General features: G+C 35.9%; 1 protein-coding gene across 5 annotated transcripts in view; it reads right to left on the reverse strand.

Moving 5' to 3' along the window:
* The window catches only part of LOC132110482 (adhesion G protein-coupled receptor B3-like), a 164,686-nt gene that overhangs the window by 91,530 nt on the left and 53,565 nt on the right, over positions 1-19,591 (reverse strand). The gene's annotated exons all lie outside the window — the stretch shown is intronic.

A 19,591-nucleotide genomic window follows, 5' to 3' on the forward strand; every position in this document is an offset into this window, starting at 1 on the left:
GACCCAGAATTAGTAAAGAAATTATGTGCTGTTGTATCTATCAGAATATCAAAAGATGAATTATCTCGCAATTGTATGCTAAGCTGTGTACCACTCATTTTGGATTAATTACACTCTATTCAGCACAACAATATGGCTAATTTCTCTTTGTTCTTATCAGAATCAATTAATTCATTTTAACTGTTTTGTCAGAAAACAAACAAATGTCCTCATTCGAAAAGCCTCACTGGGAGCGTAACTGTTACCCTTTTAGAAACTTCCTTCTATTTTTACTTGTCTCGATCCATGTATAAAACATTTATTTTTATCTTTAGGGGGTTGCAGTCTTGTTTTCAGTACATGCTTTATAGATGGAGTTGAAACAGATCAAAAGCAGTAAAACACAGCCATGCTTCCATTGCTAATTGGGAATTACTTCATTGATGTGAGAGGTAAAAGAAGGCACGGTGTCCTTTACCTCAAGTTTAACAACCTAAAAACAGAAACCTTGATGTTACAACAGCGAGAAGCAAAGGTTTGAGGTGAAAGGCTGTGTTTAAAAGCTACAGAGTATAATGCAGAAGACTTCAGGCCTCCAAGAGCCATTTGGTCATTCACATGTTTATGGCTCTGTCATTGACCCAGGTGGGCCCAGAGCATTTCCCCACTCCCTTTCTGCTTTCTCCAGTACAACTTAAAAAAGAAAAAAAAAAAGAAAAAAGAAAACAAATTCAAAGCACTGCCTCGCCCATGCCCACAGAACAGAACATACTGTATAAATTATAGCAATGTCATTCTGCAACATAAGTCACAAAAACATTAGTGTGAGTGCAAGGGGCTGTCCTCAAGTAACACATTTTTATTTCTCTGACACAATGCCACACTGGAACTGCATTTGAAGATGTTACAAGTGGGAATGTGTGTATGAATTATAAATAAGGAATTTTCTACATTTTGCTGCTTTAGAGAAATATGCAGAGATCCAACAGAGTTACAAACCAATATGTTGGTGGATTTTGAGCTCATTGGCCAGAAGTGACCGTTTAAGTTAATAAACCTTAATAATAGATGTTTTTTTCTTACAAACACACCATTTCGCCTCACAAGACATTAAGTGATGGGCTGGATGTTTTAATCAGCTGTAAGTACTCATTCTGACAACACCATTCACTGCAGAAGATCCGTTTTGATAAAGAAACAAACTCATCTTAGATATTTTTTTGCCAATTTTCAGCAAATGTCTATTTTTAGGTGGGCTATTCCTTTACTGTCTCACCTAAGATAATGAACATGCTATCATAATTTAATAATGTTATTCCAAACCCACAACTTTCTCTTCTTCCGTGGAACAGAAACATTTTGAAGAATGCCAGCATTGTAGCATGTGCTGTCTAGCTCTAAAATTAAAAAAATGCATCATAAAAGTAGTCCATACATCTCCTGTGCTATATATTCCAAGTCTTCTGAAGTTTTTCGATAGCTTTGTGTGAAGCACAGACTTACATTTGAGTAATTTCTCACTGAAAATCATAACCTCTGCTAGCTCTCAAATAAAATATGACACCTTCAGACACAAGGACAAGAAATTTTGATGTCACTGGGAGCAGCAAGGGGAGCTCATGAGTAAAAGAGAAGATAATTTCTTAAACGGTACTTTAATATGAGAACAACACGACAGTTTCTCAGTTAATATTTTGTCTAGTAGAAATTAGTCAATAGACAAAAACATAAGCATACAACTTAATGGATTAAAAATACACCATACCATAAGTGCAATACAATGTTACTAAATGTTTCGACCAGATTCATAGTTAGACACTGACGAATTAGGAGATTTGAGGAATACTTTTTGATTTTTTCAGGTGGCTGCAGACAAAAATTCTCCACATATTTCACAGCAGACATAACCATACATGCCAACCCTCCCGATTTTTCCGGGAGACTCCCGAATTTCAAAGCCCCTCCCGAAAATCTCCCGGGCCGACCTTTCTCCCGAATTTCTCCCGATTTCCACCCGGACAACAATATTGCTACACCATCCGTCACTGGGCGCCGTTTCAGACCGAACAATAATAAAGGTTACACCTCGAAGTCAAGTGCGGCAAATTCAGAATGGAAAAAGAAGCAGAAGAAGAAGGGGAAAAGGAAGAAAGAAGAGACATGGAGAATAAAAAGAGAAAATATGCCTGCAAATTCCTAACTGAATGGAAATAAGAATTCACGTTCATCCAGGACAGCTCGAAGGGGAAAGGATATGCTGCCTGCAAATTTTGTAGATCAGACTTCTCCATTGAACACGGTGGCCGAACGGATTTAATTACACACATAGGGTCAGAAAAGCACAAGGCTGCAGCAATGCAGCACCGGTCACAGTCCAGTATTTTGGGCCATCTTTCCAAAGGTAGACCCGATGTTGTTATTTATGCCGAGACAAAGATGGCTATAATATGTATGTATAAATTATGAAACAAATAAATGAATTATATTCTTCTTTATGTTTGTTTGTGTGTGTGATTATATATGAGCTCCCCCCCCCCCCCCCCCAACTCCCTGAATATCTCCCTAATTCTGAGGTCTCAAGGTTGGCAAGTATGGACATAACTATAATTCAAAAAATATAACAGAAAATTGAAAATAGCTCCTTAGGGAATAGCTCATCTAAAAAATCTGTCATTATTCTCTCACCATCATCTCATTTGAAACCTGTATGTCTTTCGTTCTTCTGTGGAACATAAAATGAAAATCAATGGTTCCCAATACTATTATGGACCTTTCAAAATATCCTCTTTTGCATTTCACAAAAGAAAGTAACACAGGTTTGGAACAACATGAGTGTGATTAAATCATGAATTTTCGAGAGAACTGTCCCTTTAACACCAGGATTGTACCTCCGATAACTGAAGCTGTAATCTTCATTTTCTCAGCTGAAAATACCAGTGGTCATCAGTATATATTGTGGGATTGCTGGTGCTCTCATTATGTCAGCTAATTAGTTCATTAACTTCCACTGTTCTCCAGCTAGAGTAGTATCGACACAGCACAAACCAGAAAAAAAAGCCAGGCTAGTTTATTCTGGTCTTTCCAGCAGGGATGACAAAATATATTTTGGGACACAAGCAATATACTTCGGTATCAGAGAAAACGCATCCATGTCGTCAGAGAGAGACCTTCCCATTAGAGACAGTGAGCTATATCAGGCTACATTGATTGAGTCGCCAGTTGTTCAATGGAAGAATAACAAACTCTCTACAGACCTAATGAATCCTTTAGCATAACTTCTACAATAGCACGTTTCCATGGCAACAGTAAGTCAGAGAAAGAGAGGGGGAGAAAATAAAGATAAATAAAGTAAAAATAAGTAAACATAATTTAAAAAGGGTTTCAATAGTGTAGATACATGGTATTTTGCTTTCCATCAGCAAACAGTTATAAGTCAGTGAAATGTCAAGTAAAGGATGCTAATAGTCATTCACATATAACAAATATAACTTATGTGGATGATTAGCAGTATTTTAATTGAGCTTGTTAGTTAATGTTAACATTTTTCTGCAAAATTTTAAATCACATGCAAAAATAAATAAAGGCCTAAATTAATCATTAAGAGTGAGAACTGTGTTGCTTAAGTTATACTGAAATGTGTAATTTCATTTCAGTTCATTCACTTCTATTTCATTTCAATTAACAGATTACAAGATCTACAATAGGCTTTTCTAGACCAGCTAAAGGGTCATGTGACTTCATGCATTGTCTATGAGTACTACCAAACATTTAAAGATCAAAAAGGTTCGAAATATGCAGGGGTTCAACAGGGCCGGGGATGTCCAGGGCTGGGCCCGGCACATGGTTTAGGGTGGTAACTCATTAGTGAACATTTGACACAGTTGGAACAGCAGCTACGCTAAGCTCCAGTCTGGATCCAGAACACCTGAGAAGAGGTTATGCCAACCTCTCAGAGGACCTCAGATGATGCTAACCCTGAAACAACATACAGAGCCAACAAATATTGCTACGAGTGTGATTGCATCATATAATGATTGCTGTTAATAATGTTCATCATCTGGTTGACTACATCTTGTATTAATTTTTCTGAAAATTCCTGTCATATGCACATAAACTGTCAGTCACCACTGATAAGCTACTACTAATATTGTAGAAACCTAATTTTCTGTAAAGTTGCTTTGGAATAATTTGCATCGTAAAAAGCGCTATACAAATAAACTTGAATTGAATTGAATTGAGCTGTTGGAACTGTTGACAAAATATATCTGCACGTGTTTTTAAGTCTTGCCAGTTTAAGCATTCATGGTTTTTAAACCATTCAAGTGCAATAAGCAGCAAAAGAGTACGCAGTTCAGAACTCATGCACTTTCTGAGAGACGGTTTACTGTAAGCTTGCACCCAAAACGCGCACACATAAAGCTGCTTCTCAGACTGTGCGCAAGTACAGAATTGAGTTCTTTTTCACAAGCTTATTGTGTAAATGTTCTGACACATATAAATGTGTCTCGGAGAGTATTCACATTCTGTGTCTGAATATTTCCATTTGACTTACCTGAAAACTTAACTTAAGGCACTGATTTTATTGTCATCAGATGTAGCTTTGCACACTGCCAGCATCTAGAGTGATTTTGAGCATTGGGCTCAAAGAGGGCCCTCTTAACTTGATATATTTTATAGTTTGTCATTTGATATAACATTTTGTAGGCTTTGCATACACATGTGCATCCCTTGAAAGCCTGAAACCACAGACCCCCCCCCCCCCCCACCACCACCACCACACACACACACACACACACACACACACACACACACAAAACAAGTTCCAATTTAACCCCTGATAATATGTGTCCATTTGGAAATCAAGTTGGAACTGATTTGCAACCTTTTTTTGCAAAGGGAGGCCAGGGGTTGAAAACACGAATCTCAAACCACAAAAATCACCTTAACGAAGAGCTCATCAAACACATCCCCAACATCACTGAACAAGAGGTGCTGCTGAAAGCTGTAATCAAGGCAGCTGTGAGGTTTAAAGTGTGAAGAATGATGTGAAGAATACGGAGCTCTTTAGTCAGTGTGACCACACATGAAATCTTTGCTCTGAGAGAGTCCATCTCTCAGAGCGCTAGAAAGAAACAGAACTGTTCACTACAAATAAGGGTGTTTCAAATATTACTTTTTAAAAAACATACTTTTCACATTCTCACTAGTTTATGTATTGCATCTAATAACAGTGTACAAAGGTGTTATCACTAGCTGCTCTTGACTGTAAAATGTAGGTGGTGCAGATACTGTGTCGTAGTGCTAGTTTATAATAAACTCAAGAAAGCTTATAGTCTTTATAGTCTAACACTGTTATTTTTCACCTCTCACCCTAGTCTGGCATGAATGGCTCGAATAGCTCCTGTATCAAATGAAAACCCGCCTTCTGAAATACAAATTGTGCTGTGATTGGTTAGCTGGGCCAGTGTATGTTGTGATTGGCAGAACTCTGCGCTTGGTTGGGAAATGTCTTGCCCCATACCATAGTCGCCTGCCAGCTTCAGTGTAAATATTGCTTCAATAGCAAATCAATTTAAGTTCAACCGGATCTCATCCAATTCGTCGGTATTTGTTATGTCACAAATCACGAAAAATATGCATTGTAGTCCAAACGTGTCGTTTGATGTAGTTTTTAAAAAGTGATTTCTGTTAAATAAAATATCTCCTTTTAAGGTGGACTTTGAACTTTGTAACTTTGCAGATATTTTTTATGCTCAAACAGCAACATTACAGGCTAACTAAAGTTAAAAAAGTGAAAAAGCATAAAAGAACCCCTTTAAGTGAGCAAACAAATATTATGTCTCATCTCAAAACGAACATAAATCAAACACAACAGAACTATATAATGTTTTTTTTTTTAAATGTGAGAACATTTAAACTTTAGAAATAACACTTTAATAAATTTAAAACACTACACCACATAGGAAAAACAGACATGCCAGCTACTTACTGACCTGATGCAGACACATACTGTATAGCTGAAGTTAACTGACATTGTCTTAGTCTGGAGAGAGATAACATAAGGTAAAGTAATGGGAAATATATTGGGGGGAGACACAAAACTGCCTAAATGGCTATCAATTAGAGTGTGCTGCAGTTCTACTTTTCACCACAGATTTACATTGTAAAATCTGTGGGGCGCTGTTAAATTCGGGAGGACACCGGCATGACCACCCCAGTTAGTATCCTTTTACGTACCTGCCGAAGCTTTGAATTAATTTTAATATATCCTGTGGACTTTATCACGTCAGAATGCTGAACACATTTACAGTTTATTGTTTATTCAGTTTATATATAGTGGTCTATGTTTTAGGATCTGCCCCACCTGCCCTTACAGACGAGCTGTGCTGGGTGTCATACAGAAGAAGTTTTTCATATTTCTAGACCTCCCACAAAGTCTTTTTTTATTATTATTAAATGGCCATATCCTTTGTTCTTGTTTGTTGTTGTTTTTTTACACTTTTTGAATGATTTGTCAAAATCACAGCTTCACTACAAATAAAAATAAAAAATCTGTTCACAAGTGATATTTACTTCCTTTGTTGTCTTCACACCTCAAATTTCACATATTTCATCTCAAGATGTTCTTAACTGACACTGCTGTCTCCTTGGTAACAAAGTATAACTTTTGAAAAGGCTAACTTTAAAAAAAAAATGGTACATCATTGTTGAAAAGTGAAAGGACAAGCATATTTGGATAAATACTGCATGCATTTTCACAACAAAAACAATGTTTGTTTGCTTGTTTTAGTTTTGCTTCTGTAGATTATTCTTTATAATTATAAATCATCACATTAATTCTTTAATAATTATAATTTTTTTAAGCATATATGCAACTTAACCTTTTTATTTTTTTATTATTTTTATTTTTACAAAATATTACAAATGTGTGCACTGGTTTATTTGGTTTATGAGGACACAAACTTGTATAATGACATGGGTATGACATAGGTATTACAATGTGAAGGTCATTTATGAGGGCACTTTCATGTGTCCCCGTAATTGAAATGGCATAGGAAAACACACGCACGCACGCACACACACACACACACACACACACACACACACCCATATATATATATATATATATATATATATATATATATATATATACATATATAAATATATATATATATATATATATATATATATATATATATATGTATATTTTTTTTTATTGTTCTTTTTTTATTATTATTATTATTTTTTTTTTTATCTAAAAATGCAGAACATTTTTTTGTAAGAGGTAGGTAAAATACAGTTAGTACAGTATAAAAACCATTACGCCTATGGAAAGTCTTCGTACACCACAACTTTAATGTGACCTTTGTATAAATCTAATAGTTTTAATAAAATCAACACCTTGAGATATAAAAATATCCAGTAGTTGAAGAAACATACAGTCGTTACACCCGTAGCAGGGTAATTATTTACATGTCTCTTTGTTTATTTTTATGCTTGTTTGGTGTGACCCGTGTGCTGCTTTTGCCTTGATATACAGAAGTGCAAGCTCTTGATGTCTTGAACTACGAGGAGAAAACATCCTGTGAGATGATGCAGGGCCACATTTAAAAAAAAGAAAAAAGAAACAGTTCTCGCTTGATTAATGGTTTAAGAAAACTCAGCTGCAGCTACCACTGTCCCTGTGTTCCATCAGAGGTTCAGTACGGGGTGCCGTCAGAAACAAACCCAGTGGCCCACAGCAGCTGTGGTGATCAAACATGAACCAGAGGCACGAAGCTCAGTCCAAATGTTCAGCTTCTGATGCTGGAACAGCAAGAATTTTGTGCAGTCTTCCAAAGTAACTACTCATGATAGATGGCATCCATGCTATCTTTATTAAGTCCAAAGCAGACAGCTATCTATGTGCTGGCCCACTATCCATGCTAGATGGGAATGGATAGCTCTGCTCTTTACTCTGACAATGACTTGAAAAATAGGGGACATGCCATCTAAAGGGATTCACCCCGAGTGATTCAGACTCCAGCTCGCTTTTTGGGCTGTGGCTAAAGAGCAGCTAAATTATATTTAGGCTTGTTCTGACAAAAAAAAAAAAAAAAAAAAAAAAAAAAAAACAGATGCTCTTCTATCCAAACACCCAGATGAGATGAAGTAGATGAGGGGTGAGAGAAAAGCGAGCAGGACCCCCGATGGAAAAACAAAGAGAAAAGAACATGAAAAAGAGACATGCATAAAGGCCTCAAGATCCATTCCCAGTGTCATACATGAAGGAGAAACATGCATATTCAAAGCACAGAAAGCCTTTTAAATTATGATGATGTTGAAATCCTGCATAAAATGAAGGAAGTGATAAATGTTCACACAAGATAATGATCCAGAGAGAGGGAGAGTGTCGGTTGGATGTTTCAAAAGGTTGCTTCTGCACACTGTAATCTTGCAAAACACACTGAAAGCTCTTGCTATTGAGAATACGCTCTGTGAATGGTTTTCCAAGGGCGAGAGGTGCTTAACGGTAGACCAGAGGCATAAATAGGGCCTTGTGAAACTCAATGAAGTCCATTATTCTGTGAAATATTTACTTACAATATGGTAACAGCTACAAACAGTGACAGTGCAGACGTAGCTACATGACTTGTTCATGTACTAAGACATATCTATGCATACTACACTTGACAACACAATCTGGCCCACCAATCATCTTCATCCGGCCTAAGGAAAGACTTCTGATGAGAAATAGCAACACACCAGAGGAGAACACCTATCAGGTACACCGTAAAATAAATAAGTAAATAAATAAATAAACCTTAAAATAGAAACGGTCAGAAAACCTAAAATTTGTGTTCAGAGGTGGTGACAGAATCTCCTTCTAAAAAAAAAAGTTGTCCTTCTAAAGTTCCAAAGGACAATATTTAATAATGAAAGTGAGCACACTAACATAAACGAGGAAAACCAGTGGACAACTTCAATGCTATCAATATTACCACACACATCATATGCAGCTGAAACACCTCGAGGTGGAGGTGTGAGACATGGCCAATGTCATAAGTTTCCATTCAAAATTCAGCAGCTTTTACTTTACATCAATAGACTGTTAATAAGATTAGCATTAGCTCTGACAAACGTTTGAAACTGACATTTCAAATTCCTCTACAGTAAGTACCCAGAAAGAAGGAGGTTGAGGCACTTTGAGAGATTATACATACAACTAATTTAGTTACATGTATTCAGTTTGTCAGATTACATCAGGGTTTGTTGGAAAACCGAACCAGACTGCTTAAACGAGACTTGACAAATGCATGTTCAGCCGGTGAAAACACACGCTGATCCAACAAAACTCAACAAATGTTGGTGTTTGAGGGGACAGTGCGAGATAGCTGCAGAAGTTGTAGCTTCTTTCTAGGGTAATTGAAAAAAAAAATCCCTTTGGTTTGCTGTTTTATGCTAGAAGGGATTTCCCTAAGTTTCAGCAATTCAGAAAGTGCTGATAGGTGCTTTGAAATTAATTTGAAATGAATTCTCGGCTTCCTTGTGCATGATCAAACCTTCTTCCCATCAGAAATACAATTGATAGCCCACTGGGTTGTGGGTCTTGTTTATAGGTTTATCTATTTTTAATTGCCTACCGCAAAAATAAACCTCTCTCTAAAGGATCCATTTTGTCTACTGCAGTGTACGGGAGAGAATGTGATGCAGTACTCACCGACTTTGCGTAAACCGACCTGTCAACCCAAACAAAAAGGAAAAAAACGTTCGTGCTCCAGCATCTAACTCGGATTAAAAGCAGCCAGATGGGAAGACAGAGATTTATCAACACCTTAAAGAACCTTTCAAAGCTGTGCCTCGTACATCACTTTCAGTTCTTTCAAGACAAGCAGTTCACCCTCCCATCCAGTCACAAATCTCGCACCGTGCAACCACCACCTCAGACAGAAACAAACCTCATTTTCAAGGCGCACTTATAACTGGTTAACCCAGAATGCACCAGGAATTACTTAATGTTCAATGAATCAAGACAAGAATGGCTCTTTTAGAAACAGGTCTGCAGCTTTTATCTTCACTTGCCGTTGTACATTATACTGTACTTTCAAAGTTTCTGAAAGATTTCAGGCCTCTTTTGTGGTGAGCAATTGTGCTCGGCCTTGATTTAAGTGGAAAAGCTTTTTCAAAATAATTCAGCGATTCTTTTCGAAAGGGTTACAGCATAAGGTGGGAGGACATTTTTTTCCAACTCGAACTGTCCGCCCACTGCTCTCGCTGCTGGCAATCACATTCAATTCAGCCTAAACGCTTGTTTTATAGAGCTGATGCTCCACACTGGGGACACAGGGATTTAAGCCAAATAAGTGAATCTCAAATACAATTGTTACAAAACTGCTGTGGTGGGGAGATGAGATTCATGGTTGCTCTAAATATTTCTCAAGGCATCACTATACAGAATATTTCAGTACAGGCCAATTACTTAAATTACTTAAAAAAAATTTAACGTAAAACGAGCAGTATTAATCGCAGTCTAAAGGAGCGTCATGCAATGATCCATTAAGTTCAGCTTATCATGTCAATATTTCATTCAGCCAATGATAATAACAGTAATAAAGCATATGGGCGCAGATCGCAGACCTTCTGTCGAGGAGGGAGGTGAGAAAAATCATGAGGTTCAAATGACAAATGGCCTGCCAGTCAACAAATCCTGCGTCCTCATATTGTTTCAATATAACACTGACACACAGATTCCTCCGAGCACACAGACCTTTGAAATAGTCTTTTGCAGGAAATATACACACTTCCACAGATCCACAAACCTAGTGAGCTGCCTACTGCCTACATAAGCAGCTACCTTAAGACAACATCCTAAATGAAATACAATGCTCTGTACAGTTAGGTCAGAAAATATAACATATTAACATACTTGAGCCACAAAAACACATTTTTATGAAGTAAGTTCTGGCCACTATTTTCCACACAATAAAATTGTTTTCCTCCACCGAAGCTCTTAAATTGACTACATATCATAACTGTTTGGACTAATTGCATGTAAGGAGAAGATTTTCAGTTAATGATAACTTTTTCAGCCTATTTCTTAAAGCTTAAAGCTTGCATACGCCTTCAGAAGGCTTGAAATATAGTGTATAAATTGTATGGACTAATTTTATGATATATGTGACCCTGGACCACAAAACCAGTCTTAAGTATATATATTTATATACATATTTTTTTTTAAATTGAGATTTATTTATCGTCTGAAATCTGAATAAATACGCTTTCCATTGATGTATGGCTTATTATGACAATATTTGGCAGAGATACAACTATTTGAAAATCTGGAATCTGAGGGTGCAAAAAAAAAAAATCTAAATACTGAGAAAATCGCCTTTGAAGTTGTCAGCAATACAGATTACTAATCAAAAATTAAGTTTTGATATATTTACTGTAGGAAATGTACAAAATAATTTGCACGGAACATGATCTTTACTTAATATCCTAATGATTTTTGGAATAAAAGAAAAATCAATAAATTTGACCCATACAATGTTTTTTTGGCTATTGCTACAAATATACCCCAGTGACTTAAGATTGGTTTTGTGGTCCTGGGTCACATATTTCAGAGCTTGACCAATTCAATCCCCTTTCACTAACAAAGAAAATAGCAGCTAGAATGTAACATTTCTGGTCCACAAAAGAAAAAAAATATCATGGAGTGAGTAAATGACAGTATTTTAATTTGTAGGTGTACTATCCCTTTAAAGTGAAGTGTTTATAATTCTCTAACCCACTTAACACATAGTTGACACTTTAGGCAGAACTTTATTTTACCATCTCTCCAGGAGTCAAATATAATGCTTGAGTGCTCTGATAGTCAAGGAAGTGGACTGTCTGACTGACTGATGTGTGCATGACCTAACCTTGCATGAAATGAGTCTCCTCTTTCTGGCCTCCTCCCAGTCTCCAACAACCCTGATCTGAGCTAGTCATCTCATCGCATAATTCTGTCCAGCATGCAGCTCGTAAGAGGTTCCACACAATGGCAAAAAAATTCTCCACTTTAAAGCAATGAAAAGCCACATCTCGACCTTTCTGTATAAGCTGGGAGCATTCTGGCATCCAGTTTGAAGTGCGATGGCAAAATCAATCCGAGATGGCTCGCAGTTTTCAGACTTCACAGAGAAAGGGATGGAGTTGTTGGCAAAGAGCGCTGGCTGTACCAAAATGTTGTTTTTTGGATGATCAAAGCTGTGTTACGGGTAACGTAAATTTCAGAGGAGTGTATTATCAGCATAATCTGGTGAATCAAGCATTTAATTGTTAAAGTCTCTTTTTACAGAATCGCATTCCCCTTAACTCAGATTTTATACAGCACACTAGGCATTATAATGATTTTGGCCAGAGTGACGTTAAAGATAGGCCCTGTTTCATATTTCACTGAGTTTACATTTCCAATATCAGGTCTGAGATTGTCCCATGCTCAGCTTACAACAAAATCATTTTTACATCACTCATGACCAACAAGTCACACACACACACACACACACACACACACACACACACACACACACACACAGTCTCAATAGGGAGCCAAGGAAATATGCCTCAAGCTCGCCCATCTGTGCTTCTGTAGTTAACAGAAGATTACTAAAGCAAAGTAGTTTGTGTTTAAGATCTATTTGTAAGAATTAAAATTCATGGTGCCCTGGACAAATGGTGCATCCGAAATCTCATACTGTCTGAGCATGTACTACATTTGAAAAAGGTCCTTTCTATAAAGTATAAATGTGGGGAATATGAATGAAATTTAGATGTACTACATCTTCATTAAACTGCTATTTACAAAAGGTCCCCCATGGTCCCATGGGATAATAAATTTATATATATATATGATTATCCATAGATCAATTATGTATTCTTTAAAGGTGATCACAATCTTTTATCAGCTTTGCCTGAACATAAAACATCTAACACTGATCCAACATTTTAAAGCATGTAAAACAGCACACTGTCAGATAGCAATGAATCAAATAATTTAATTAATTCATATAAAAAAGTAATGTGCAGTTTGTGGTGGACAGCTTTTAAAAAATAAACTGCAGACAGCAATACATAAAAAGAGAAAAATATCAAAAAGGAAAAACATAGAAATCAATAAAAGAAATAACAGCAATAAATAAAAAATAACAACTGCAGACATCAATAAATAATAATAAATTAAAAAAAACGATAAAGATAAACATGAATTCAAAATGTATTGTTTGGTTTGGAGTCCATTCAGAGAGCCAAGCCTGTTAAAAAATTCACAATGATCTCATCTGGCAGTACCATGTACAAAACCTAGATGGCACTCTCTTGTTGTCTATGCAGTGCTGCTGAAGAAGCCCTGTTGCTGAGAGAAAGACAGCCACCCACATGATTTTGAATATACACACACCCACACATAGTTCAGACTGTCCAATGCCAGTTCCATCACAGACTGCCTCAGAGAGGCGTTGCCTGATTCTGTTTTTTCAGAAAAAATAAACAAGTGCATTTGAATGCAGCCCACCGATACTTACAGCCTAATGCACGTCAATAAAATGCAGCGCAAATATGCGGCTTTCAGTATTTTCATTCCTCCTCACTTAGGTGCCTAAAACATTCACACAAAATAAATCAGCCAGATTTATTATAAACGGAGCTCATGAAAGCGCAATGGAAGCATTAAAGCTGCTGAATATACCCGCGGCCCAGGAAACTGCTTGGGATTATGTTTAAATGTCATGATACCATTATGTAGTCTGTGAATTCTCAGAGACTAGTTTTCATTGAAATACTAATCTGTGCCATCACATCACGTTAACAAAGGGTTTTTGAAAATTGGTATTTCATAAAAATGGGAAAATGTTAGGTATAAATAAATAAATACAAATAAAAAGCATTATAGTTAACATAGCATTAACAACAGGTCTGTACCTTGCTCATAATTGCAGTCACATTTCTCCTTACATTAATATTTTTCCACTATTCAAGCTGCAGTTTTATACATAAAAATAAAATGAGATCTGTTGTTCTTAGCCTGTATTGAACTGTTTTTCTGTTTATGATAGGTGCACGCATTGTGCTCGGGCAGGTTATTGATGTTGAGCAATGACTGAGCTTGCAAGATCAGTTTGCTAATGGTAGTGATCGCAAAGAGCTGAATGTTAAGAAGATTATGTGTGAGAGAAGCATAAATTATCTCTTATGTAACAAGAAATTCATAATAGGTTCATTTCACTTAGCATGCATCAAATGCGATTCCACTTCAAGTACTCTAAATATTTTAATAGGTCATAAAGTAAAATGTATCCTGTGCTGTATTCTTTAGCATCCTGTATTCATATGTATTCATTTGGTGGACATTTCACAATGCATTCCAGGTCTACTTAAAGGGAATCCAAACCATAAGTTTTGCCATAACCATAACAAGCTACAGGTGTACTGAACACAGAAGATACCATGTCTTGATGTCACTTCCTGGTGCAGGCAACAGCTATATTTTAATTGTTCACAGATTTTTGAGTTATGCAATCTCAGGTTTCACTGCTTTGTTCACTTGACATTCTCATTATTTCACAAAATGCCACCTCGCCTCTCTTGCTTGCTTATATTGCACAACATATTTTCTAGGTTAGCTATTCAATGCAAAATGGTGCATTGTGGGTAACAGTCTGCGAGGGCATCCACAGATGCGACCTGCAGCTTCTCAACCTCCCACAGAATCTGATCAGCTCCGAGTGACTGTTTTGCACAGCAAACGGAGGCTTTATGTGATTTTGAATTCATACTGGGAGCTCTGCAAACACTGAAAAGTATAAAAATCTTCAAAATATACCATGCCCTTTTATCATATTTCAACAAAACAAGACAGAGCTTTCAATCTATATCTGCATTATTTAAGCTTGCTGTTGAATCATTGGGTGAAGATATTGCACTATTGTCCAAAAGAAAAAGAAGAAAAAAAAACAGATACCAAAAGATGCAAATATATTTGATAGGTGTAACTTTTATCTGCACAACTAGTGAACAAGAGTTAAGCATGCATGAATCATTTAATGTACAAGCTGATTACTGCTAAATTTACAATCGATATGGCAAATAGTCCATGCATAATTGCTGCTCAGCTGCCCAACCTGCATAACTCCAGTCGACACTGATGAGGGATAATTTTCAGGCCGTGTTTCATTCCACTCCATAGTTCACTATGACGTGAATCAGTATATCATGAACACAAATTCACTAGCAAGTGCCTTTATCCACTAAACACTGAACCACCGATGCCTCAATTACCTGGACACCATAGCTGTTATCATTTCACTAAATGGGAGAAATTGGGTTTTAAAACACTCCATTTGGCCTGAGGAATATAATATTTTGACAGAAACAGAGAGCAAACAAATCAGTAATACAAAGCACAACAAATAAAGCAATACTGTTAACATTGAAGACACAATATCTGTCTGATTCTCACTTATTTATTTAATTAATAAATGTGTTTATTCTCTTTATATTCTGTAATCTCAATAAATATACACTATACTGCTCAAAAGTTTGAGGTCGGTTTTTTAAATGTTTTAGAGAGAGGTCTCTTATGCCCACCAAGGCTGCATTTATTGGATCAAAAATACAGTAAAACAGTAGTAATTTGAAATACTATTGCAAACTAAAATAACTTTTCTATGTTATTTTATAATTCTATTCTAATTTCATGTGACGCAAAGGTGGGTACCCATTACTCAAATCTTAAGTGTCACATGATCCTTCAGAAATCATTCCAATATGCTGATTTGCTGCTCCAAAACATTTATTATTATCAATCCTGAAAACAGTTGCACTACCTAAGTGTTTTTGTGAAATCTGTGATACTATTTTTTTTTTATTCTTTGATGACTAAAAAGCTCAGTTTATTTGAAATAGAAATCATTTGTAGAATTATAAATATCACTTTTGAGCAATTTAATTTGTCATTGAGTAAAAGCAACAATTAAACAAGGGTCTTAATACTGTAGTTTACATTTAGTGTAACTAAAATTGTTTCCAGAGAACAAATAGTGAATTGAGAGTATTTTTCTCACCCTATTGGCAGAAAGTATAAATCTAACAAACTGTAGTGAGGTTAAACAATTAAATGCTTCGGTAACCACTAGAATTAATACTTAGTTCTTGATTTTCCAGCACCAAACAGATCTTGTGATTGACACATCAAGGAATATGCACTGTCTTCTCCTGTAATGTCACAGACTTCAAGAGACAGGCTGGAGGAACATGGCATGAGCCAGCAGCAAATCAACCATTTCAAGCCCTTAATATTCCGTAATGGCCACTGCCAAGACCAAAGAGTCCATGCCAAGAGCTGCATCTGTCATGTGGAAAAACATGCCACATTTTTTTCACCTTTAATGTAGAAAACATCCCTTGTGGCTTCGAGTTATGAGCATGGATGTACAGATCTTAAAAAGCATTCCTACAGAATGGACAGTGAGAAAGCCCCCATTTAATGGACCTGGCTTATGCACTCAGACTATTATAAGAGCACCTTACTAAAGTACCCTTACTGATGGAACTCCCATAACTCATATTCCCACTGCAGTGCTGCTCCTGTCACCTGCATTACACCCACAAATTCAACAATCACTGACCACCGTTCAAGATCTAGCAGACAAAGAGAATTTTTTTTCTGATGCACAAGGCAGCCATACGGAAGATGTCCAGTGCCAGACTCGCCTGGGCTCATTGATAAACCTCATGTTGAGGCAAATGTGTTTTACTCAATCCATAATTCAAAGAGACGCTAGAGACAAGGACAAAGAACATTGGGAAGACAGCCGCTGGAGCCTCCCTGGCCATAATATGCAGATGCAAATTCATTAGAGTGGACATTATCACACTTAAGGACATAAAAAGGTCACTAAAAAGTGTTCGCTTTTTATTATCAATGTTAAAAACATATTTTTTGGCTTAATAGTTTTGTGGAAACTGTAATAAGTTCAGGATTCTTTGATTAAGTTCAGAAGAACAGTTTATTTGAAAGAGATGTCTTTTGAAAAAAATATAAATGTCTTTATTAATAATTCTGATCAAATGAATGTGTCCTTTTCTTTAAAATCTAATAATATTTCACAATATTAATGCTTTTCTGTATTTTGATCAGACATATGCACCCTTGGTTAGCATAAGAGACTTCAAAAACACTAAAATATCTATATTCTAAATTATTCCAATTAATTTAACTTTTGGCCGGTAGTATATAAGCTTTGAATCATTACTAAACTCATCCTAATTGCTGGCTATGAGTCAATTATATCTTGCATTTTGAGATTTCATAAATTTTAATAATGCAGTGCTCATTATTAGGGCAAAAAGGTTTTTTTTTTTTTTGTAAAACATTATTATTTTGTAGTGCCATTAAGAAAGGATTATTATTAAGATTATTACCCCAGGAAACAATGGAATCATATTCCATTTTTGCAGCAATTAAAAATGCAACATTAAAAACAGCACGCTTCACAGCATGTTGTTCAGATCATTACTTTCATTAGAAAATAAATAAACATCTTCATCAACTGAAAACAGGAACAGATGACAATATTAGATTGCTACCACTTTGAAACAAATATTACACGTTATTGATCAGTTTCATTAAAATTCTTTGTTTCTCATTAATGGTGTTGCTGCTAAAATATAATCTGTAACCTCTGGAAGAAAGATGGATGTAAATTGTCTGTGATGTGAACTTTGAGAAGTTTCTCAGTTGTAAAATACCAGTCTGTTTGCATTCACCAATGTCATCTTCTGATAAATTGAATTCCACCCAGACAGGAATGTCTGTGATTGAAGCATATTATTTTTTCACAACAGTTATAATATATTTTGACCTTCATCAAATACCATAACTAAGGGTAAATTTGCCATTACACTGCCTGGTGCACCTTCATTATGGAATTTGACCTTTTTGACAACTTTCGGAAAATAACACTTGGTTGGAGTATGACTGGTATCCCATCATTTGCAGAAGAAACAAAATGAAATCACTGAAAATCACTGTCGCAGCAGTGTGACATATGATATATTGCGGGTTTGCAAGATTGTATAAAGTTTCTGAAATAAGTCTCCCCTAAGGATGTATTATTTGATCAAATATACTAAAGATAGTAATATAGTAAAAATAATATTTAAAATGTTTTCTGCTATATTATATTTTAATGTGTAAATAATTCCTGCAATGGCAAAGCTTTCAGCAGCTATAACTCTAGTCTTCAATGTCACATGATCCTTCAGAAATAAGTGGAATATGTTGATTACAATGGATTTTATGATGCATTCAGAGCATGTGACCCTCATTCAAACACCCATATTCAAACAATAATTCTTCCACAGTGCATAGAAAAACTTGTACCTTTTTAAAATAAGATGAGGGTGAATAAATGATGAAAGAATTGTCATTGTTTTAGTGAACTATTTTTTTTAAATAACAATGACAGATACGCCAATCTCCACCAAAGCAGCACATGAAATCAGACTTATGTTAATACATGCAACTGAAACTGAAAACGAACACAATTTGAATAGTGTCGCATGTTGCAATAACCAACAGATATTAGCACAGACGTAACATAACATATAGGTCGGTTTGCCTAGGGGGTTACTCTACCAGTGCCAGAGGTGGGTAGAGTACCCAAAAACTGTACTCAAGTAAAAGTAAAAGTACTTCTAGAAATATTTACTCAAGTAAAAGTAAAAGTACTAGTCTTGAATAGTTACTTGAGTAAGAGTAAAAGAGTATCGGATAAAAAATCTACTCAAGTAGTTAGTTACTAGTTACTTTGGGTCATATATACTGTACTGAGCCTATTTTTATTTAGATATATAGATAAAATGTATGTAATGTATGTGTGCGTGTATAAATGTATATATTTCATCAGCCTTTACTCCAATTTATGTAATTTATAAATGAAACCCTGTCTGTTTACTTAAGTATAAGATATAGGTGTCATGCCATAACATATTTTTAATACGACTGACTTTATATTAAATGTGAATTTAACATTGAAAGTTAATGTGATATAAATATTGCTACTAATCTTTCATTGTTCAGAAAGAGAGCAAATAACATTTACATTATTAAAGATAATTTTCACTGACAGTCTAGATTTCAATCACTCTCAGAAACTCCCATTAAAATCACTGAAACTGTTAACACTGTGTAATCAATATCTTAATTATAGATTCGTACACACATCTGCACTTTGTTGTTCCTGGGAGAGAATTCGCCAGAAAGAGGTATTCAGTCAGTGAGCGAGTGAAGGAAGCACCGGCATTTTAGCGATGACTCATCTGAACGCCTCTGATTGGCCAATGCTTTAATAAGCTCAAAAGAATCATGTGTGATTTGTTATAATGCGCAGTGCTGTATAAACGCATCTATCTCTGGCTAAGCGCCAGCAAGCAATCACAGATCTGAATTTAGCAGCTGATAATATGACTCCCTGAACGTACTTGCACCAGTGTGATTGTATTAAAATTAATAAAATCTTAATCGGCTATTTTTTGTCTTTTGGAAGCTGCATTCAACTTGACTCCCCTCTGTTATAAGCCACACACGTACAAC

Source organism: Carassius carassius, chromosome 30, assembly GCF_963082965.1.
Source record: "Carassius carassius chromosome 30, fCarCar2.1, whole genome shotgun sequence".
Lineage (NCBI taxonomy): Eukaryota > Metazoa > Chordata > Actinopteri > Cypriniformes > Cyprinidae > Carassius > Carassius carassius.